Source organism: Protopterus annectens, chromosome 9.part0, assembly GCF_019279795.1.
Source record: "Protopterus annectens isolate FY-2018-M chromosome 9.part0, PAN1.0, whole genome shotgun sequence".
Taxonomy (NCBI): domain Eukaryota; kingdom Metazoa; phylum Chordata; order Ceratodontiformes; family Protopteridae; genus Protopterus; species Protopterus annectens.
In genome coordinates this window covers 1865648121-1865673405 of record NC_056743.1, presented here as the reverse complement: position 1 = coordinate 1865673405, position 25285 = coordinate 1865648121, and the positions used below count along the sequence as shown (strand labels likewise).

Genomic DNA, 25285 nt, shown 5'->3' with positions numbered 1-25285 from the left:
TGCTCGACACAGGACTATCAGCGATGGACGTGAGTCTTGTATAGGGGAGGATGTTCTGCTCAACACAGGATGATCAGCGATGGACCTGAGTCTTGTATAGGGGAGGATGTTCTGCTTGACACAGGACTGTCAGCGATGGACCTGAGTCTTGTATAGGAGAGGATGTTCTGCTCAACACAGGACTGTCAGTGATGGACGTGAGTTTTGTATAGGGGAGGATGTTCTGCTCAACACAGGACTGTCAGTGATGAACTTGAGTCTTGTATAGGGGAGGATGTTCTGCTCGATACATGACTATCAGTGATGGACTTGAGTCTTGTATAGGAGAGGATGTTCTGCTCGACACAGGACTGTCAGTGATGGACCTGAGTCTTGTATAGGGGAGGATGTTCTGCTTGACACAGGACTGTCAGTGATGGACCTGAGTCTTGTATAGGGGAGAATGTTCTGCTCGACACAGGACTGTCAGTGATGGACTTGAGTCTTGTATAAGGGAGGATGTTCTGCTCGACATAGGACTGTCAGTGATGGACCTGAGTCTTGTATAGGGGAGGATGTTCTGCTCAACACAGGACTGTCAGTGATGGACCTGAGTCTTGTATAGGGGAGGATGTTCTGCTCGATACAGGACTATCAGTGATGGACTTGAGTCTTGTATAGTGAAGGATGTTCTGCTCGACACAGGACTGTCAGTGATGGGCCTGAGTCTTGTAAAGGGGAGGATGTTCTGCTCGACACAGGACGATCAGTGATGAACCTGAGTCTTGTATAGGGGAGGATGTTCTGCTTGACACAGGACAATCAGCGATGGACATGAGTCTTGTATAGGGGAGGATGTTCTGCTCGACACAGGATGATCAGTGATGGACCTGAGTCTTGTATAGGGGAGGATGTTCTGCTTGACACAGGACTGTCAGTGATGGACTTGAGTCTTGTATAGAGGAGGATGTTCTGCTCGACACAGGACGATCAGCGATGGACCTGAGTCTTGTATAGGGTAGGATGTTCTGCTCGACACAGGACTGTCAGTGATGGACCTGCGTCTTGTATAGGGGAGGATGTTCTGCTCGACACAGGACTGTCAGTGATGGACTTGAGTCTTGTATAGGGGAGGATGTTCTGCTCGACACAGGACTGTCAGTGATGGACCAGAGTCTTGTATAGGGGAGGATGTTCTGCTCGACACAGGACTGTCAGCGATGGACCTGAGTCGTGTATAGGAGAGGATGTTCTGCTCAACACAGGACTGTCAGTGATGGATGTGAGTTTTGTATAGGGGAGGATGTTCTGCTCGACACAGGACTGTCAGTGATGAACTTGAGTCTTGTATAGGGGAGGATGTTCTGCTCGATACATGACTATCAGTGATGGACTTGAGTCTTGTATAGGAGAGGATGTTCTTCTCGACACAGGACTGTCAGCGATGGACCTGAGTCTTGTATAGGGGAGGATGTTCTGCTTGACACAGGACTGTCAGCGATGGACCTGAGTCTTGTATAGGAGAGGATGTTCTGCTCAACACAGGACTGTCAGTGATGGACGTGAGTTTTGTATAGGGGAGGATGTTCTGCTCAACACAGGACTGTCAGTGATGAACTTGAGTCTTGTATAGGGGAGGATGTTCTGCTCGATACATGACTATCAGTGATGGACTTGAGTCTTGTATAGGAGAGGATGTTCTGCTCGACACAGGACTGTCAGTGATGGACCTGAGTCTTGTATAGGGGAGGATGTTCTGCTTGACACAGGACTGTCAGTGATGGACCTGAGTCTTGTATAGGGGAGAATGTTCTGCTCGACACAGGACTGTCAGTGATGGACTTGAGTCTTGTATAAGGGAGGATGTTCTGCTCGACATAGGACTGTCAGTGATGGACCTGAGTCTTGTATAGGGGAGGATGTTCTGCTCAACACAGGACTGTCAGTGATGGACCTGAGTCTTGTATAGGGGAGGATGTTCTGCTCGATACAGGACTATCAGTGATGGACTTGAGTCTTGTATAGTGAAGGATGTTCTGCTCGACACAGGACTGTCAGTGATGGGCCTGAGTCTTGTAAAGGGGAGGATGTTCTGCTCGACACAGGACGATCAGTGATGAACCTGAGTCTTGTATAGGGGAGGATGTTCTGCTTGACACAGGACAATCAGCGATGGACATGAGTCTTGTATAGGGGAGGATGTTCTGCTCGACACAGGATGATCAGTGATGGACCTGAGTCTTGTATAGGGGAGGATGTTCTGCTTGACACAGGACTGTCAGTGATGGACTTGAGTCTTGTATAGAGGAGGATGTTCTGCTCGACACAGGACGATCAGCGATGGACCTGAGTCTTGTATAGGGTAGGATGTTCTGCTCGACACAGGACTGTCAGTGATGGACCTGCGTCTTGTATAGGGGAGGATGTTCTGCTCGACACAGGACTGTCAGTGATGGACTTGAGTCTTGTATAGGGGAGGATGTTCTGCTCGACACAGGACTGTCAGTGATGGACCAGAGTCTTGTATAGGGGAGGATGTTCTGCTCGACACAGGACTGTCAGTGATGGACTTGAGTCTTGTATAGGGGAGGATGTTCTGCTCGACACAGGACTATCAGCGATGGACGTGAGTCTTGTATAGGGGAGGATGTGCTGCTCAACACAGGATGATCAGCGATGGACCTGAGTCTTGTATAGGGGAGGATGTTCTGCTTGACACAGGACTGTCAGCGATGGCCCTGAGTCTTGTATAGGAGAGGATGTTCTGCTCAACACAGGACTGTCAGTGATGGACGTGAGTTTTGTATAGGGGAGGATGTTCTGCTCGACACAGGACTGTCAGTGATGAACTTGAGTCTTGTATAGGGGAGGATGTTCTGCTCGATACATGACTATCAGTGATGGACTTGAGTCTTGTATAGGAGAGGATGTTCTGCTCGACACAGGACTGTCAGCGATGGACCCGAGTCTTGTATAGGGGAGGATGTTCTGCTCGATACAGGACTATCACTGATGGACCTGATCTGATTCTTGTATAGGGGAGGAAGTTCTGCTTGACACAGGACTGTCAGTGATGGACCTGAGTCTTGTATAGGAGAGGATGTTCTGCTCGACACAGGATGATCAGTGATGGACCTGAGTCTTGTATAGGAGAGGATGTTCTGCTTGACACAGGACTGTCAGCGATGGACCTGAGTCTTGTATAGGGGTGGATGTTCTGCTCAACACAGGACTGTCAGTGATGAACCTGAGTCTTGTATATGGGAGGATGTTCTGCTCGACACAGGACTGTCAGCGATGGACCTGAATCTTGTATAGGGGAGGATGTTCTGCTTGACACATGAATGTCAGTGATGGACCTGAGTCTGGTATAGGGGAGGATGTTCTGCTCTATACAGGACTATCAGTGATGGACTTGAGTCTTGTATAGGGGAGGATGCTCTGCTCGACACAGGACTATCAGCGATGGATCTGAGTCTTGTATAGGGGAGGATGTTCTGCTCAACACAGAACTGTCAGTGATGGACCTGAGTCTTGTATAGGGGAGGATGTTCTGCTTAATACAGGAATGTCAGTGATGGACCTGAGTCTGGTATAGGGGAGGATGTTCTGCTCGATACAGGACTGTCAGTGATGGACCTGAGTCTCATATAGGGTAGGATGTTCTGCTCGACACAGGACTATCAGTGATGGGCCTGAATCTTGTATAGGGGAGGATGTTCTGCTTTTATCGGACTTCTCAAGTTCTTACACAGCTGCTGTTCCTGACATCACTGATCACAGCCAGACTGGACTGCCTAAGAATGTGCTGCCCACCCCCTACTGTAATGGATTCCCTGGTAAGGTTAGACTACAAAATGACCTCCTTTCAGGTAAAAATAAAACCTGGAGTATTCAGGACCTATTTTAAGGCTAACCTCCTGCTATTAAGTGAGAACCTGGTAAAATGTCAAGCCCTCATAAACTGTGAGAACAGTGCTGCCTATGCAGAACTGTTCATAGAAACCCTCTACAAGCATGTTAATAGCTGCACAGAGGTAGCTGTACCCACCTGGAAGAAGTACAGATCTAACTCAAAAAACAAGTCACCATGGTGGAATCAAAACATCAATAGACTGTATAACAGGAGAAAGAAAATCATGGCAAAAATTAGGAGGTGCAGCACCCAGCAGGATAAAAGCACTCTCATCAAACTAAACAAACTACTCAGAGGACAAATAAAGTCTAACAAAGACAAATTTGAGGTAAGTTTGTCTTATCAGGGCAAGAACAACCACAAAGCATTCTTTAGCTATGTCCGCAACCTCAAAGGCAATACACAATTATATGCAGAGCTCATTGTAAATGGAGTCAGCTATACTAAGACAGAAGATATAGCAAACCTCATGGCTGATAAATTCAGCACCAGTTTTTCCCCTAAACCCTCTCTCAGGAAATATCAAATATAACTCCCCCTACTATCACTAGGGAACAGGTCCTTAATGCTCTCTCTCTAAGACCAAGAACACTGCATCAATGGGCCCAGACAATATCCCAGTATGCCTTCTAAATAGCATGAAACATGACCTATCAGGGCCTCTGGAATTACTATTTAACTGTAGCCTTCAAACAGGCTTCATGCCTTATGAATGGAGAAAGGCAACAGTTGTCCTCTGCACAAAGGTGGGCCATCTACAAAGCCTGGAAACTACAGACCCATAAGTCTCACCAGTCTTTTATGTAAAGCCATTGAAAGAACTATTATGTAAATTATTAGTGAAGATGTAGAACACCTCCAGACACTGGACTCAACCTAGTGTGGTTTCATCAAGGGCAGATCATGCCTACTCAACCTGGTGAATTTTTTTGAGAAGTTAACCAAAGCAATGGATGAGGGTAAAATCGTTCACACTGCCTACCTTGATCTGGCCAAGGCATTTGACACAATACCCCACTCGGGCATTGTTGACAAATCCGAGGTTAGGTACAAACCTATATGTCACTTGGATAGCCAGCTGGCTGACAGACAGGACCCAGAAAGTTAAAACTGGGGAGTCCAGTCACAAGTGGAGTCCCTCAGGGATCAGTCCTTGGACTGCTCCTTTTTGGCATTTACTTCACAGAAGTCAGTGCCAATGTCAGTGGTCTATGACTGACTAAATTTGTAGATGATTGCAAATGTTCTCCAGGAGAGGCTGACACAAACAACTGGTGTCAGAGCCATGGATTAAAACTAAATGCCAAGAAATGTGTAATAGTATCCTTTGGGAAGATATCCATCCATGGTAACTATCATATTGACAAAACACCCCTTAGAGGTGACCCAGTAGTCAGGGACTTAGACACACACACAGTAATCTAGCCTTTGACCATGATGTGCCTACATCACTCCAGTGGCACAGGCTAAGCTATTGGGAATAACCATAGACTCCCACCTAAAATTTGATAGTCATTTCAACTTAACTGTTAAAAAAAGTACATGCCAAACTGGCATCACTCTGCAGTATCAAACCATTTCTTACCAACAACACAAGATCAGCCATTGCTCGCTCCCAGCTTCTATCCATCCTACTCTATGCATCTCCCATTCTGACTAATCTCAACAAAACTGAACTAAGCAAAATGGAAGCCTGCTATAACAGAACTGCCCGCTTTGCTGCAAATTGCTCATATAGAACTCATCACTGCACTGCTTTAAGACAGCTCCACTGGCTCGAACTACCCAACCTCCTAGGTTACAATCACCTCTGCCTCTGTCATTGATCTATTACCTCCCCAATAAGTGTCCTGCCCTCAAAAACCTAGTACAACATCACTCAGCCAAAAGGCCTCTTAGATCATAAAGCAAATTACTGCTAGAAGTCACCAACAGCTTCAATAGCTTTGGAGATGCACGATATAGTAGTTCAGTGGCTAAAAAATGGAACTCTGTCCCCAATACCATTCAAACACATTGTCCAAAGCCTCCTTTAATCACCTCATCCGGCAACATCTCAAGCAAAGATGGCAGTGCCATAATTGCTCCCCAGGCTAGTGAAAGTGGATAAGGTACACATACTAAACCTAGAGTACTTGATAATAGTTTTCAGTCTTACTCACTAACACTGGCTAATCTACAATGTATGTACTGTACCTGTGTACTATGTATGTATTCTACCTATGTTCCAAATTTCAACTGTGCACCACAAATCTATTAATTACCTTTATTTTTAAATTAATATTTTGTTTTTTGTTCTGACCACTGTAACTGTTGATGTACTGCATATCACTGTGAAAACATGTCTTTTGTAATTTGTGTGTATACTGATCATGTCTAAATAACTAAATGTATCTGTAATTTTTTATGTGGAGCTTTTCTCCCCGGGCCTCTGCTCAAAAAGGGCCTTTTTGGCTCAGTCAGACTCCCCCAGTTAACAAACAAATGTAAATATAAATGTTGTTGTGCAGCTTATAAACAAAGACATGACATCTAAGTCCAAGGAAGTAATTTCACTGTATTTGCCATTCTGTCATTGAGGACAGTGCCCCCTTTGGTATGTACCTAACCAGGCATATCCAAAAATTGGAACATCCACAGAGGTTCCTCACTAAAAGAATGCAGGGTGTAAGTAAAATATCCTTTGTAGACCACCTCAAAGCCCTCTCCCTGTATTCTGTCTTCTACAGACTTTTGAAGGGAGATAGGTATCTGGCATACAGGGCATTGTCAGACCCTACTCTGATGGACCTCCTGTATATCCCCAAAATAAACAGCACCAGAATTACCCATTCTAAAGACTTGACCCTTGCCTTTGAAATAAAAAGGACCTTCTGGAGAGATGGGTATGTATCCCAGAGACTACCCCATCTATGGGACAGGCTCTTCATCCATGTGAAGCAGAGTTCCTCCCTAACCCAATTCAAGTACAACTTGAGCAATTGGATGAGAAACCAGAAATTCATCCCAGGTTTGGCACCTATGTCTGTAATGGACACAGGTAACCTGTAAATGGTTCATCTCCCATGCCCATGTTTACACTTTTCAAGGGTATCAGAACTTGTCAGAGAGTTGGGCTGCATGGCTAGGCTTAAAAAGACCCGTGTGGTCGTTAGCCTAGTAAACACATATAAACCTATGATCTCTATGGCATGACATCATGCATTCATTTACATATACCTTTTAATATTTTGTTCACACTACGAGGCTTTAAAGGAGATGAGGCCTTATTCAACATTTCTTAATGTGTGCCACGCTGTAAAACCATTACAAAGTGTGAACGGGCTTGTGTTATGATACTTACTTGTGCTTTTGTGTTGGGTAGTTGCTGTCATTGTAGTCTTTTCTGTACTTACTAACGAGCATGTCCAGTGTAGTGATGTACTAGATGTGTGCCATTTAGCAAAAAGCACATTTAAGTAAGCAATGTTCCAAGGTAGGTCTTGTCAGTTGTTCTTCTTTTTCAAGAAGAAATAAAATTAGTGTCTAGAAGGTTGGCTTTGCCAGTGTCCACACACTGCACTTATTGACCTATATGCAGAGGATGACAATATTTGTTACAGGCCAGTGCACAGTTTGCATATGTGATATGTAATTTGTCAGCAAGTCACTTATTAATACATGTTAATGTTTCACCTGTGTGGAATGTATGTTATTGTAGTGTCATACAGTTATTACTAATGTTTTTTTAACAAAGCAAATTTCAGAGCTAAATATCAGTTACAACATCATGGCATACTGTATTCCCATGGGTACTTTGATACACTTTTTATGTCATCATATATGGTGTGGCACTTACACCAGGAAGGACACACGTCATATTATAGATTAGAGTACCATGAATGATTCATGCTCAAATAACTGTAGCCTCATATTTGATGCAATTCCCCAGTAGCTAATATATTAACAACATAATGTAACTCTAAGAGAAGTCAGAACTAAAAAGAACTTTAACCCTAATAACTTCATCAATGACCTAAGATGTTGCAAATGGAACCCCTCTTAATCAATTACCTCTAGAAGAGGCAGTAATGTACTTTAACAAAACCTTCATACAAATTCTTAACCACCATGCTCCCGCTAGAACCACAAGAATAAAAACCAAATATGCATCCTGGCTTACTAAACCCAGCAAAGCTATTCTTTTAGAAAGGGATAAAGCATGGAACCAATTTCAAAACACCAAAACCCAACAAGACAAACTAACATACTTAGAATTAAGGAATAAAGCCACACAAAACACATAAAAATGGACAAAGTCAGCTATTACCAAAACTTGCAACAAACACATGTAAACATCTCCCAGAAATTCTGGGCTGCTATCAACTCTGTATTGCAGCCTGGAAAAACAACAACACCCTCACCCACAACTCAGAGCAACCATGATAACATCCCCAAACAATCCAAGCCCTAGCTAATAACCAACTGATTACCACACGCCCCTTAACAAACACACCAACTATAACAGACCCACTTGAACAAAAAACTAATACATCCCACTTTACCTTTCAACCAGTATCAACCAAAACTATTCAAAAATTTCTCCAAAAGCTCAAACCCACCACTCTGGCTGCCAATAACATACCCTCTGAATGCCTCCAAATATCTGCACCTGCTATAGCCTATCCTGTCTTAATCCTCATCAACAGGGCCATCTCCGAGTACAAAGTACCACACATATGGAAAACCTCCAATATTATACCATTGCACAAAGGAGGGAACTCCTTTGAATTCAACAATTACCGTCCTATTGCTATTTTATCACCCTTATCAAAAATCTTAGAATGGATCATACACACACAACTCATAGACTACCTTCAAAACAACAATTTGCTATCCAAAAAACAACATGGCTTTAGACCCTTTCACAGTACCACCACTATACTAGTAGCATTCACTAACAGCATTAGTCAGTATAGAGATAATGGCCAACTAGTCTCTGCCATATTCTTAGACTTATCTAAAGCATTTGATATGGTGCATCATAACAAACTTCTCCAACTCTAGCTACCCACAGACTCAATTACTCCTCCTTCTAATGGTTTGAGAACTATCTATCAGGTCACCAACAAGCTGTAAAATGGCAGAACCAAATATCCTGTCTACTACCAGTATCTCCAGGAGTCCCACAAGGCTACATCCTAGGTCCATTACTCTTCACTCTATTCACCAATCAATTTTCATCCTCCATGCCAAAAGCCACAATAATTCAATACGCAGATAACATACAATGATATGTGTCACCCCAACACTCGAACACCTCCAATCCCAAGCACAAGAATACTTCTCACAAGCTGAAACCTGGCTTAGCAGCCACCAGCTTATTCTTAACCCAGCTAAAACCAAATTACTCCTCTTCACCTCTTATAGAGCCTTACCCCATTCAGACAACTTCACTATCACCTCTAATAACAAAACTGTTATTACCCCAACTACCCACACCAAACTTTTAGGTGTAGAAATAGACAATCACCTAAGATTCGACTTACATATTGCTCAAACTGTAAAATAAGTTCACAAAAAATGAGCTTCCTTTATCATAACAAGCAATTTCTCTCCAAGCAATCCAAAACCACAATAGCCAGGACACATCTACTATCCACCCTCCTCTGTGCATCCCCAGTGTTTACCAACCTCCATAAAACAGAACTATACAAACTAGAAACCTGTTATAATAAGTTAGCTAAATTTGCAACTGAATCAGCATATAGAACGCACCACTGTGTAGCTCTGAAAATAGACTGAACTGGTTGGCGTTCCCTCAAATACTTCAACTCAACCAATTGTCACTAGCACATAAATTATACCATCACTCAGATAAGATTCCAGCCCTCCAAAACCTAATACACCCTCACACCACCACTAGAACCCTGAGATCAATTACCCTTAACCTCCTTGAAGTTACAAGACATATTCCACCATTTGTATTAATTTGATCATATATGTTTATGTACCTGTGATGTGACTGGAGCTTTTCTCCCCGGGCCTCCACTGAAAATGGACATGAGTCCAGTCGGACTTTCCCGGTCAACAAATGTAAAATGAAATAAAAATAATAAATAAATAATGCTGGGGTGTGATTTCATTTTGCCTAAGTCTTGCATGGGATACCTATCCATTTGTGTTATACAAATAAATACATCCTATGCATATTGGTATATATAATGACATTCAGACACACATAACCCATTTGTCAGGGAAAGTAAAATCTGTTCACATCATATGTAACCATAAACAGTTCTAATATAGAGATAAAAATAATGTATCTATTAGATAAAGTTTATGGTACAAATAAACCAAATAAATCAAATGGTGAGAACTACTGAGTGTATAAATACTCAGTTTTTAACCTAGTATAAAAATAAAATCTTTTTATCCGTGGATGTGATTGCTGGATTTCGTTTTTTACAAATATCAATCCTGTGGTGAACGGACACTTATTGGGGACTCCGTGGCTGTAAGGTTCTCAGTATTATTTTTTCAAGAAAAACATCTAGGCAAACTAGAGCGCAATAATATTTCAAGTGAACATATAGTGGCGGTGAAGACTAGATTTAAGAGATCTGACTTGGTAGATAGAGCCTGTAAAGAACAATGGATATATTTTTTTCAGTCAAGTTTATTGGAAGATATGTGGGATGAATAAAGTAGAAATTTTGGGTAGAAAGTTTTCCTTTTAAATCAGAGAAACTGAATATTCCATATAGTCTGCATCTTTATTATGTTATGCAATATAACAGTCTAGTGACACAATTAGAGGTCTGATTAAAAAAGCCTGATATTTTTAGAGAGGCTGCAAAATTGAAATATTTTTTCTATTTAGCTGATGTTTTCTTATAAAAAGGGCGGAGTTTTGTGGTTATTAGCTTCCTAATAGCTATAAAAGAGATCCTCTAACAGTATCTAGTTATGACAGACAGATACTATCCCCTGTTACGGTTGTTGTATGTGTCAGTACATTATTCCTGAAATAGGGATCATTAAACGAAAAAATATAATACTCTTTTGTATTCACTCATAATGGATTGTTGCTGCAGTAGCCTTAGCTATGGGTTATATCCTGATAAGGATATAACAGCCAGCCAGTTTCCAAAGCTACAGGGCACCTTCCACTCTCCCACACCATTAGTCAGCTCAAAATCAGTTGACTAAATCATCAGGTCTTCAGAGCTTTTCTGTTATTGAAGAATGCTCCTCTTGAGGGCTTTCAAAGATCAATGGTTGGCTAATGAGGAAACTTCCACTTCACTTTTTTTAATAGAAATTCTACTTTTTTAAAGCTAGGAAAAGGTGTTTTTAGCATGTCACATGACTATTAATTGCTTTTAAACTGGAGTGTCACTTTTTCATTTTGTGGTTAAAAATTGTTAAAACTATCTAAAAAGTGCATTTTTTTCTGAAGTAAAGGGTTTATTATTTTAATTTTGGGGAATGAAGTTAAGTGTTAAAAGTGTTTTTTACTGTTTTTTTTTTTTTTATGGGGAAGTTACTTTTTTACTAAATACCCATTTTACTCACTACTGCTACCAGGTTTTCATGGCTATCTGGCATAGTTCTCAGCTTAACCATACAATAACCTCCCAATTCCTCAGTTCTTCCTTCTTCCAGCCACAAAAAGAAGAAGAAATTATTAAACAGTCTTTGTCACAACAGCAGGCTGATAACGTGCCTCAGTGGCAGATGGGTGACCCTGCTGTGGCCATTTCTGGTTCCTCTCACTGATTGCCTTTTGACCTGCCTCCCTTTGATGTAGTCCCTACAATCATCATGGACCATTGGTTAACATATCCTGTGCTGTTGCTGGAGTTCCCTAAGTGGGCAAGGGGAACCATAATGGTCCTGGGAGAAGAGGCAGGGAATACCATTTTGCCTTGCCAGAATGCTACACCTATCCCTAGGATGGTCTTTTCTGGCAAAAGTGGGTCTGCTTATTCTGAAATTTATGTCAAAAAGAAGCAAAACTTAGACATATTTATTTTTCTGTCTCAGTCACTTTAGACAGGATTAATTTATTGGGTTAGCTAAGGGTTTAGATTAGGCTCTTGACCGTTCCCATTCTGCTGCTTCTGTTAAAAGCAAAAGAGATTCCTCCTTTTCTGAAGACGTTCATGTTTATTAACCACAACTTGATTGTGAAGGGACAGATACTATTGTATCTTCTCAGATTTTTTTTTTCATTTTCCCAGGAGAGTGTAACTTTGGTCAGTCCTTTTGAAGTATTTTCTTTCTCTGAACCTATGTTCAGAATAAATCAGTTCTTTCTGTAGGAGCATAATGATATTCCAAAGTCTCTAAAGATTATGATTTATTACAACTGGATTTTCTAAAACCTAATCCAATTTCACCTGCTCTTTTTGCATTGGAGGATGTTTTGTCACAGCATAAGTATGAGACATCTGATAGTCAGCTTGCTGCCCCTAAGAAAGAAAATAGATAGTGTAAAGTTTCTCAGTGTTATAAGTGTTTATACACTCAACCCAAAAGAGACCCAGCAGCTATTGCTTTAATGAACCCAGATGCTGCTATACATTAGGTTAATACCAAACCTATTCCCGGCAAGGATTGAAAAGCTTTTGATAGATTTGGGGGAAACGTATTAATCTGCAACATTTGATTTTAGAAGTTTCAGCTGTCAAGCGCACATGTTAAAGTTTATGTTTGCTCTTTTTAGATTATGGTAGATATTTTAGCATCTATTTACTCTTCTGAGGAAAAATCTGCCTTGTGTAATTTGGCTGCTTCTGTGTTTCAAATGTCTGCTCTCTGTTTGAAATGTGTTCATGATTCTGCTGATGTCATGCACGGGTATGCTGCCACTGGAACTGTTATGAGGTGGTTCGCTTAGCTGCATTCTTAAAACCTTCCAGATGATATCAAAAATGAAACTCTTCCTTGAATAGAGAATTAGTTTTTGGACCATCTGCTACAGAGGTCCTTAGAAATATGGTGATAGTGGTTAGCCAATTCAAAGATTATTTAAGATTTGTATTGCCTAACTTCTCCACGTTTGCCAAGGGATTTAATGCTACCACTACAACATTCATAAAAATTAAAATAAACAAACTCAGTGAGCTGAGGATAAGTGAGCATTTAAAAAGCAATGGTAGAGAAATTATAAAAGGACAGCTCCCCCCCCCCCCCCGCGAATAAAGGAGAGTCTAAAAAGTCTTAATAGCTATATGCAGGATTGCTCTTCCCATTCCCACCCTGGCAAACCCTTAATCCTTTCAGAAAGTCTGAACATTCATTTCCCTCTTTGGCAACAAAGTTTCAGATAGATAGTTTCTGAAAATAATGTGTCAAGGTTACAGATGGCAGTGGGCTTCTCTCTCTCTTTTTCAAGGGATTTCCCCACATCTACCACACCAAACTCACCCTCCCCCCTATGATTCAGTGCCACATGCATCCCCTCACAGCAGCCATGGCCAGAGTCCTGACATGGTACCACACAGGCAGATGTCCAGGGGTTCTCGTGGGAGCATCCGTGGCCGTACTGCCCCTGTCAGATGTGCCCACAGAGGTCTTTCAACCTCAGCTATGTTCCAGGCTGTAATGCAGGCACAGTCATGTATGGAACGGTACACCAGACAGGGTCTGAGGGAGCTGAGAGCACATCGCACTGCTATGAATGACACTATGCGTGACGTTGCGGCTGCCATCCATAATTTCACCAAGGTCATTGACAGACGTTGGGGGGACACATTAGATCTGTTCCACAACTACATGTCCATGAGCCAGGGCAATGCAGGATGGTTGAGGCGTCGACGTGGATGTATGCCAGCAACAGCAGCAGCTGGCAGTCATCGCAGACAACAAACCCGCGGCCGCTCCCATAGTGCCAGTACCAGCACCAGCAATGCTGGGTCTGTGCTGTCATCAGACCGCCCCAGGAGACCACGTGCACATGGCTCTGGACAGTCCCAGCAGGGACCTGTCTCCAGTCACCAACCAACTGCTTCTGATGACAGTACCCAGTCTGGCTTAGTACCTGATACTGTCTGTAGCACCCCTGCCAGGCACAGGTACCGTGTCCATGGCCAGAGACAGTGATCTGTATGACCTGGCAGGTACAGTCTGTGGCTGTCCGCAAACACCCGTATATGGCAGCCATGAGGTGGAACTGTGTGCATGCATACATTCATGCATAATGCTAATACCTAGGGCTAACACATACATGCACACACTGCATCAACATTGCCCCATCTTGTACTGTTGTGCCTCACTAACACACACACACATACATGTCGATTGGTTGTATCAGTGGCAGACTCAGGCATACCAAGTACACACCCTGTGCATATGATGAAACTGTGCCACCTCCTGCAATCTGTAACATCGATGCAGGAACAGGTTAACATGGTGCTGATGCACAGGGTGACTACACAGAAGTGTAATAATATTATCATGTTGTCAAAAGTACAGTGTAATGATGATTTCATTGTGGGTATATCCCAGCATGCCTGATGCAGTAACAGTATGATTGTCATTGTATTGTTTGGTACACCCATAGTCATTACCATAGTGTAATGTCTGCACATCTTTGCATACTGGTGGTAAGGCTGTAAACAGAAGGCCACCTACATAGGTAGCACAGGGGATAAGAAAATGGAAGTAATGATACTCAATGATGGACATGTAAACCGCAAGATGCATGCAGTCCAAACTCTACTCAGCATGGAGAATGTTGATATCTGTGCAGTAATAGACAACAGGTTTAAGACTCCCAAAAGCACCCTAGCACTGTCAGGTTACACCTCATACCATGCTTGATGGCCCCAAAATGCAGAACTAACTATGACAGGAGGGTGAGTCTCCTTAAATGTCAAGGATACTGTGGTGGCAGGACAGGTAGCTTACATCCTTCTAAGTTGGGAACTGCTGATTGAGGGCTCAGTGTCTGTTATTCTAAATGTGTATTACTTCAGGTTTAAGCACTTGGCCTTCAGGCCAGTTATTTTATATTACGAAGGTTCATGGTCTGCACTCTTGTGGGAGGAGAGGCTTGATCCTGCCCGTCTGACCTGTGAATTTCTGGCTAAAGGCTTATAGCGCCTGCATATTCGCAATGTTTCTTACTGGAAGTGGTACACCTTGTTTGCTGTAGCATAGACTAGATCCTGGCCTGCTGAATGTAGCTTTGTTTGTATGCTTGTTTGCTTATTTCCCTGAAACACTAATTCCACCTGAAATGCAGCTTACAGGCACCTCTGTGGATCCCTAGTGACATCTGTATTGCTTACTGTACTTATTTCCGTGTTTCACTTGACAGAATGTCACTGTTTGTCATGTTTGCATTTCAGTTATCTGTAACACATTGCATATGAGTTACCTGGAACTTGCTCACTAAAGCATTTATATATGCCAGCACTAACAAATTACAAGCACTACACCCTCACAAACTTACCTTGAGTACCTTGTTCCCCATTGGCACTTTTTGTTGTTAATTATTAAGGAATTCCCAATACTATTCTAGCATGTCCAAAGGTCAGTTGTCAATCTCCTCTCTGGTCCAGCTGGTGAATCTGGGAAGCATGAGGCAATGTTACAACTGCCTCATGTACACAGACAACCCTCACCCCCTCCCATAAACTTCCAACACATGTGAGAGATGCAACCATAAAGCCAAATTGGAGGATAAGCTCTCTCAACTCAGTACTGGCGAAACCTGTCAGGTGGAGAGGGAAGCTACAGTCACTACAATTCCAGTCTCACATAGACCTACCATGACAGCAATCCAAAAACATAAACACACGAAAACATACTCAGAGTCTCTAAATAAAATCCTGCCTAAGCAGCAGACACCTCCAAAGCAGACACACAAGCACCCGCTACCCCAAAACAGAACACGTGCAACACATAGCTCACAAAGCCAGTGTGCCAAACTGTCACAGCCCGTAAGGCTAAACAACACACCTGATACACTTGTAATAGGTGCCTCTATCGTCAGGTACACTGACGTCCCGCTCACCAGGCTGAACAAGGAGAAGGTCACGGTGAGATGCCTGTCAGGCACTATGATCAGCCACATAACACAAGCACACAGGTCACTCCAAGGCATGTACAAATATGACTCAGTCATTGTCCGTGCCAGTGTGAATGACCTGAGACGTACCTCCCTGGACTACATGATAGGAGACATAGAGGAGCTCTCTGAGCATGTGGCACAGGCTGGTATGACCCTGACCTTGAGTAGCATCTTACCCTCACCAAGAATGCTGCCACAATATGAAGACAAGATGATCAATTTCAACAATTGGCTTATGTTTCAGTGTCATTCAAAGGGGATCCAATGCCTGTCAGCGTGGGATGACATGCTTGACAAGCCACGGTGCTTTGCTAGGGACGGCTTGCACCTGTCACCCATGGGCTTTTGGATATTGGCTAAGGCTCTTGCTACCCACATAGTGCCTTTTTTAGGCAAGGCTCAAAAGACAAAGCCACCTACATAGGTATCACAAGGGATAGGAAATTAATAGTAATGCTATTCAACGCCAGCAGTGTATACCTCAAGATGCATTCACTGGAAACTGTCCTTAGCATGGGGAACATCAATATCTGTGCAGTAACAGAATCCTGGTTCAAGGCTCCCAAGTGCACCCCAGCACTGCCAGGTTATACCTCATACCATGCTTGTCGGCCCCTAAACTTGCACCAAACCAGAACAGGAGGGTGAGTATCCAAATTCATCACAGATACACACACACCTCCAGGTTGGTGGCACAGCACAAAGCATCAGAGACTATCCATGTGCAACTAACAGTGGATAAAACTGCCTTCAAGTTCATAGCCTGGCACACACCACCTTCCCATACCCAGGAAACCCACTTGGCCTTCCTGACAACACTGGAAATATGAAGGTCTCTCCAAACACCATTATATCGGTGGACTGCAACTACCCAAACATAGACTGGGAACATTACTCTAGCTCCAACACCCTAGCTCAATGGTTCCTAGCATTTATACACTCATTTGCTATGGAACAACTTGTTACCACTCCCACAAGAGGGGAAAACATGCTGCACCTGATCATCAACAACATGTGGACTATATGCTCTGGACCAGACAATATCCCTCGCTGGTAAGATGACACCATAGACTACTCTCACTGTATATTCACATACCAAATGCAGCCCCTGCACAGAAAACCACAGTCATAAAGTTGTGTAATGCAGATTCCATGTATTCACATGAGGCAGGCTTCAGACATGGGAACTATTTAAGGTCACAGGTACATATGTCTATATGGCACACACATACCTCATGTGTGCATTAACATTATTGATATAATGTATGTTGTACAATATTAAGAGCAACACCCCACACACATGGACAAACTGTGTGACAAAAAACACACATGGCGTTTGTAGGATTCAAACCCCTACCTAACTATGTTATGACACTTGAGAAAGACACATTAGTAGAGCATGCTATTGGCATTACTGAGAGGTTTCCCTTCTCCTGCTGTACTTATAGGGTGCTGACATCATCAGTGTGTAGAAAGAGGAATGTGCATCATGTAGTGTGTTCTTCTAGTTGTCAAGAGGGACATTTCTTTCACACACACAACCCCACTCACCCAAACACACACTGAGCATTTGCAGGATTCAAACCCCTACCTAACTATGCTATGACACTTGAGAGAGACACATTAGCGGAGTGCACTATTTGCATTACTGGGAGGTCTCCCTTCTCCTGCTATACATATAGGGTGCTGACATCATCAGTGTTTAGAAGGTGGAATGTGCATCATGTGGTGTGTTCTACTAGTTGCCAAAAGGCACATTTCTCTTTCAAATAGAATTGCACACACCCTAATCCCCCCGCCAATCACACTGAGCATTTGCAGAATTCAAACCCCTACCTAACTATGTTATGACAGTTACAAGAGACACATTAGCAGAGCACACTATTCGAATTACTGGGTATGATTTCTTATCCTGCAGTAGTTATAGGGTGCTGACATCATTATTTATAAAGAGGTATGTACATCTATTACTGTCCATCAGTAAGGGGGATAGCATATATATGCATTAACTTTGCAGAGGCACAGTAGCCTACTGTACTGTGGAGGCAGACACCAAATACACTTTGGATAAACTTATGTATTCCCTAGGGCAAACAGCCTAGTAATGACCTCTACAGCCATATGTTTAATTGTAAGATGCACAATATGTGTTGCTGATGAACTGTTTGCAGGTCTTTATTGCCATAGCTTTCCCTATTTCTATCAACAACTTGTGTATCTGTGGAAGATGTTTGAATATGAGAGGGATCCAGTACTTTACTTATGTCTCTGTTGTCATTTAACTGTGTGCACTGGGCAGATTGCTGTATTGTGGGAGGTTCCTGGATTAACACATACAAATGCCAGATATGTGTGGGCAACTGCCGAACTGAGACATGGCCTAAGTGTGTGAGCATGCCCAGTTCAGGCTTTACATGGCTTGTTGCCTGACATATGTCTCATTTATCAAAGTGTGCGAGCATGCCCAGTGTGGGCTTTCCATATGTTGAGATCTGAGGTCCACCACATTTGTGGTTGTGTGTGAACTTCACCTATATTTCACATGTACAGTTGTGTGTTGGAAGTCATGTTGTGTTCTTACTGGCCAACTGATTTGTGTCTGAACCTAACAGGGATTATGCTGTGCATGCTGGGTTTCCATGGGATAGTTTGCATACAGTTGTCAACATCTTTTTATACTGACCAAACACTGTACTATCGTATAGTGTACTGGTTCAGTACTTTCACTGTGGTGGACAGTATCCTGGCTTTCAGTCCTATCACTGCTTTAAATATTCATAGTGAGCACACCAGAGTGGTTAAGGGCCAGTTGTGCAAATATGACCATGTTGCATTTCGTTCAGATATGGATGACTTAGACCAGGATTGTCCAACATTGGTAGTGTATTCTGCAACTTGGGTGGACATTAACAAACACTAGCTATGTGCCCTAGGCCATATCTAATGCTGGTCAGAGAGTGTGTTTGTCCTTCAACACACATTTTAACTGGAGTTTGCCATGACATATTTCAAGGTTAGTGTACTGTGCCTCTGTCTACCCGTGACATACAAGTGATAGCCAGGGTAAACCTACCATCTCCCATCCACTCATCAAGATTCCTCTTGAAGAAAGTCAATGAGGGACTCTCTGGCTAACCTGTACTGGGAGTTTACTCAAGAGTGGAGGGAGCTTCTGGGTTATGGATCAATCAGTACAGCATGTCCTATTTATGTCAGTTCTGGGGTTCAGGTCTCTCATGTGCATAGGTCACTAGCATTCAGATTTTACAAGGTGCTGCATGTTCATTGATTCCAGCTTGGACATGGCTTTATACATCAGGCACAGATCACCTCTGGCCAGGCAGTATGGCACTGTGTGGAGCCGCAGTTTGTTTAATCAGGCAACACATGGCATCTGTTAGAGCTTTGTGATCCTCCTGATGAGGTACTTTTGGTGTCTTTCCAGTTGATGCAGGTGTCTGCTAAGGTACATCCCACAAGGGCCATTGTACGCAATTGTGAGGCTGATGACGGATGACTGGAGAGCCACAATGACCTCCCCTGATCTAGATATGCATACCTTCATGATTAGGTGGGTATATGGTATGTTTCTCTAACCACTACGGCCACATGGTTGTCAAATGCAAAATATCTATCAACTTGTGTCCCCAGGTCTCTAATTACCCCTAAAGTACTTCATGGGTTAACACCTATGTGGTAATTGGTGGGCACATACTGTTTTTCCAAAGGGGATGACTATACACTATTCTGCATTTAGCATGATGACATGGCTGTGGCACCAGTTGTCTGTTTCTAGGTGGCCCTTTTGTAGGATGCTTGTGTCAGCTGGAGGGTCCGATATGGTGGGCAGTTTGTATTTATCTGCAAACCTGTTCAGACACAGTCCTTCCATGTTGGCCTGTACCTATGGGAAATATATACCAAACAAGAGAGGTCCCAGGACCGAGCCTTGTGGGATGTCAGTTGTAGCTGGTTTGTAGTCTGACATGGCTACAGCATTTCTGACCATGTCAGTTCTGTCCTTGAGCTGGTTTGCAACACATCTACTTGAATAGGGGTTTATATTTAGGCTGGTGAGCTTATCTGTAATGAACAATTGGGGTATTGCATGGGAGGCTTTAGCAAGGTCCAGATAGGCTGTGTGGACCACATTCCCCTCATCAATGGCCTTGGTGCCTGTTTCAAATGAGTCAAACATGTTTAAGGGGCAGGATCTGCCCTTAAGAAAGCCACACTGGGTAGGGTCAGTGTCTGTAGGTACCCAATATCTTTATTTCTGGGGTCCATGATGATTCTTTCCATAACTTTGCCGACCAAGCTAGTCAGGATTCTGGAGTGATAGTTTGCAGTATCCATTCAGGCAACACCTTTGTGGAGAGGGACCACTGTTGCTGTTCACTGCTCTTTGGGTACAAATCTTGTGGTAAGACTGAGATTGAGCAGTAGTGCTATTTGGTGTTCCATTCTTCTTAGAATTCTTGTTGGACACAACCCAGGACACCATCTCGTACCATTGATGCTGTGTGGTTTGCTTTGCAGATGCTGGCTGTCACCCCAGCATCTGCAATGTCAGGGGTCCAGCACTCTGCTGGGATAGATATTTGGCATTTTGGTGGTGGTGGGGAGTTTGCACTGAACCTGTCAGGTTGGATGTTGGCAATGTGTGTGGGTTTGGTGTATTGTTTGTGATATTTGAGTAATGCAGAGCATATCTGTGAATTCCCACCAAGGTTCCTACCATCAGTTAAGAAAGCTGTGTGATTATCCTTTGTGTCCTGCACAATTTGTATCATCGTAGGTTCATAGGTTCATACTAGGCTATCTGCCCTGGGCATTTTTAAGCCTAGCCAGACTGTCTGTGGCTTTTGCTACCCCTTGCAATGTGAATATTATGCCCATTTAGGGTTTACTTTACTAGAAGTGACACAAAGATGACCCCCAGTGTAAATCTACAATTTCCCATGCACTCGACAAGATTTCTCTTGAAGAGTGTCAGTGAGGGGCTCTGCCTAACATGGACTGGGATTCTGTTTCAGAGTGTAGGGAGCCTCTGGGTTATGAATCTGTCCCTCCAGCACATCCTATTTATTTATGTGTTGAGGTTCAAATCTGTCACTCTGGTGTCTCTGCTGGATTTGGATTGCCTGAAGTGGAGCATGTCCATTAATTCTGGATTGGACATCACCTTGTACATCAGGCATACATCGCCTCTGAGTAGGCAGTATGCAACTGAATAGAGCTGGGGTTTCTTCAGCCGGGCAGCATATGACAAATGTTTGAGACCCTTTATCCTCTTGGTGAGGTACTTTTGGGGTCTTTCTAACTGCTGCAGGTGTCAGGTACGGTACATTCCAAATGGGGCATTGTACTCAGTTATGGGCCTGATAAGAGAAGAGTGTAGGGGCACAATGACCTCTCTTGATATAGATGTGAATCCTTTCATGATAAGGTGGCCAATATATAAGGTCTTCCTAGCCACCTTGGCAATGTGAGTGTCACATGAGAGGTTACTGTCCACTTGTGTCCCTAGGTCCCTGATTACTTCTTCCGTATGTAATGGATTACCACCTATGTGGTAATTTGTGTGTACCTTCTTTGGTATTTGGAGAGACCTTCATACTCTGCAGTGTCTTCAGGAAGGCTGAGTGGGGTTCCTGGGTTTGGGAGGGTGGTCTGTAGCAGGTTGCAAACTGGAAGGCATTTTTAGCCACTGTTACTTGCCCGTGGATAGTTCATGATGCTTCTTGCTGTGGTACCAACCTGGGGGTGTGATTATCTTTGACAATTATTGATAGCCACCCTCCTATTGTGGTTTGTTACATGTTTTGGTGCTGTAAAGCATGGTATAAGGTGTAACCTGGTGACAATTTGGGTACATGTAGTTGGTGAGTACTGCAAGGCTCCACCAGATGTGTCCAGGCACCGGAACCGTGACTTGAGCAGCCCAAACACATGCTCGATTACATTTTGTGTTTGTGCGTGTGCCTCATTATGGCGTTCTTGTTCAGGTGTGTGTGCATTTCTGATGGGTTTCATCAGCCATGGCTCCAGTGGATAGCCAGCATCCACCACTAAGTGACCATGTGGGATGTCCACATTGGCAAATGTCTGGTACAGCTGCGTCAGATGACAGATATGGGAATCATGGTAACTTCCAGGGCAGCCAGCACACACATTCATTATTATGCCCTGGGCATCACACACACGACCTGGCAGTTGGTGGAGGGGAAGTCCTTGCGGTTAATGTAGGCCCTACCCCGCTCACCAGCTGGTGCCTTGATGCGTATATGCGTGCAGTCTATTGCACCCACTACCTCAGGGTATTCCGCTATTTGCTGGAAGAGACGCATATTGCTGGCCAATACCTCACGGGTGAAATATACATGATCACCGACATGTGCTGACATGGCATCGAGGAACTGGTGCAGTACCCTGGATGCTGATGCCTGTGAGATCCCCATCAGATCACCAGTTGGTCTCTGGAAGGTACCTGTTGCTAGTATTCTTAGGCAAACACATACCTTGGTTTCCACTGGGATGGGTTCCCCTCTGTTGGTTCTGTGTGTGAGGCGTGGCCTGCACAGCTCAACAATTTGCTGCAGGAGGTCTCTGTCCACTCTATAGCGCTCCACTATCTCCAGCTCATGTAACCCCTGGTAGGTGACCCTGGGCCTGTACAATCTTCTCCGTCTCCTCACTGTTGGTTGTCCAGCAGCATTTGCATTGTCACCACCTCATCAAGTCGCATATGTCTCCTTATGACAGCTATGGCAGCCCCTAGCATTTTTGGTCTGAGTGAAGCTTTTTCAGTTTTCACTTCTAATAGCTTACTCTGTTGCAGTGTCTCTTGAGAGAAACATACTGCACTGCTGTTTGCAGAGTTTTAAGTGCTGGGCTGGGCTAGTGTTCTGCCTGTGTAATTGCCTGCTTCTGATTGTTTTCACCTGCTAGCTCTACCAGTATTCCCTGCTAGCTTCCTACTATTTCTCCTGCTTCCTTTTTCCTTTCTGTTTCCTCAGGGGGGAGTAACGAGCATACAAGCGCAAATACGCTCACAGTGGCTAACACGCGTGCACACATGCTTACATGGACTAGAATCTGCTTATCAGAGTTAAAACATTCGCATACCAGTGCAAACAAGTTTACAGATCTTTACACAGGTTCCTACATGCTTACTCTGCCTTAAACGCGTGCACTCGCACTTACATGCGTGCACTTTGTCTTACTCGTGCCTCCCAGTGCGCACATGGGCGCATGCACGCCCAGCAAGAAACTTTGGTGTTATCCATGGTGTACACCTTCCATTTCTTGCCTTTCCCATGCCTATTTGTTGACACTCCTCTTTCCATGATGTGTGACTGACATCTTTCACATGCAACTGTGCTCCAATGAACTTCATTTCTTTCTGACATTCCCCCCTGTGATGTCATCTATCTCCTACTCTGTTACTCCCCCTTATCCAACTCTTACACTACACGGAATGTGCTCATTTCCTATGTGATAGTGAGATTCACTATCCTACCACTCATTTACATAGGATTGCCTACTAATGCTTAGTTACATGTCTTACACTCAACTTCCCCCCTTAGCAACCACTACTTGGTGGCCATGTTGTTTTCAGTCTGCTATTCCCTACATTGTAAATTCATGCATTGCATAAAACCCACATTTGAGGGTTTAAAACTTTTATTGTTAGGTTTTTTTGTAGCGCAGCCCATTTGCGCGGTGCTGCGCTATGTTTAAACATTTTTATTTTATTTTTGCATCGGGTTACGTTGCCAATGGCCACATATTTGGCCATTGGCATGCTGCTTGGTACATATGCACCCTTTATTTGGAGCTAACAAGGCTCCATTGTGTTATTTGCAGAACCGTACTCAGTTGTCAACTGAGTACATTTCTGCAGATAACACGGCTCTTACACAGGCTGGTTTCTGCTTAGTGGATCACTAAACTACCTCATTTGCATGCCTTTCTTCTGCAAGTGAGGTAATTAGCATATCCACGCCCTGTCCGTGTAAGAGACGTTTTAGCTGGTCTCTTACATGGAAATACGGGCTGTTTCTGGATTGCTATGGCTGCTTGGAGTCTTACACGACTCTTAGACTCCGTGCAAGCCATTGTGAATCCTGGCCAGTATCTATTTACTTTTCAGATTTCAACGTTGGGCTGATACAATGTGTAATTTTAAGTGCTTTTAACTATCATTACTTCATCTGTACTTCTTGTGTATAATTGATATATATATATATATATATATATATATATATATATATATATATATATTTATACATATATATATATATATATATATATGTATGCTTTACCCATTTTGCACAATTCATAGAATTTATACTATATTTTATCATTTTTAATGGGGCAACAAGGAGTATTTCAAACAATCAGGAGATGATGTTTTTCACCTGCTTCCTATTTAAACTGATACTGAGTGACTGCCTATCAGACTCTGATGATGCCTAGATAAAGAAGGAGAAATTGCTTAGTCTGTGCTGTTTGTTTATTATTTTTATTATGTTAAAGTGCCATTTTACTGTGGAAGTGCAGTGGTTTGTTTTTTATTTTTACTTTACTGCAACAGTTTAATGGCATATTTTCACAGGTACATACTGCTCTGTGGTATGTCTTAGATGCACACCTACAACTGGCAAATGATTGCTGTAATGCATCAAACACCGTTGTGGGCAGACTGTGCATCTTTCTGTGTTAATTTGCATAGTCCATGATAAATGTGGACTGTGCTGTGTGGTAAGTATTGTGATATGGGTGCAATAAATATCATAAGCCAAATGGTTAGCATATATCTATTCTCACATTTACAACACAAGTTGCGTAAGAAGTATTTAGAAGAGGATGGAAAAGTTCCCCCAGGCAGCGAATGACCATGCCACAGCCTCTCTGAAAACACCGTTGGTGGACCCTCCTTAGAGACAACAGCAACCTGGACATCCATCAGTGTATTTGGTAGGTAGTTGTTGTACAGCTGAATGCTACTGGTGGGTGTAAACAAACACAAAAGCAAGTATGGATGATGGTCACATACACATGGCAACCTACCTTGCAGAGGAGCAAAGAACCACAGGTGAAGGTCTTCCCAGAAGCATAGCTGGCTCAACCAGTGCCCTGTTCCAGTACCACAGACTAGTGCCCCACCCCCTCAGCTTGCTGCTTCATCAAAACTGCAGGATGCCATGCCAATTGGCTGATTTCCTGCAAGCAGTACTCAATCTGCACTGCAGCCCCACCCCATGAAAAAGCTTCTCTTCTTCTCCAGGAACACCAACCAAGTGGCCAGATGCCCCAAACCC

The 25285-nt window shown here is 43.3% G+C and overlaps 1 pseudogene; it reads right to left on the bottom strand.

The window, feature by feature from the left end:
* LOC122810811 overlaps positions 1-25285 on the bottom strand; it is a 349950-nt pseudogene that overhangs the window by 175040 nt on the left and 149625 nt on the right.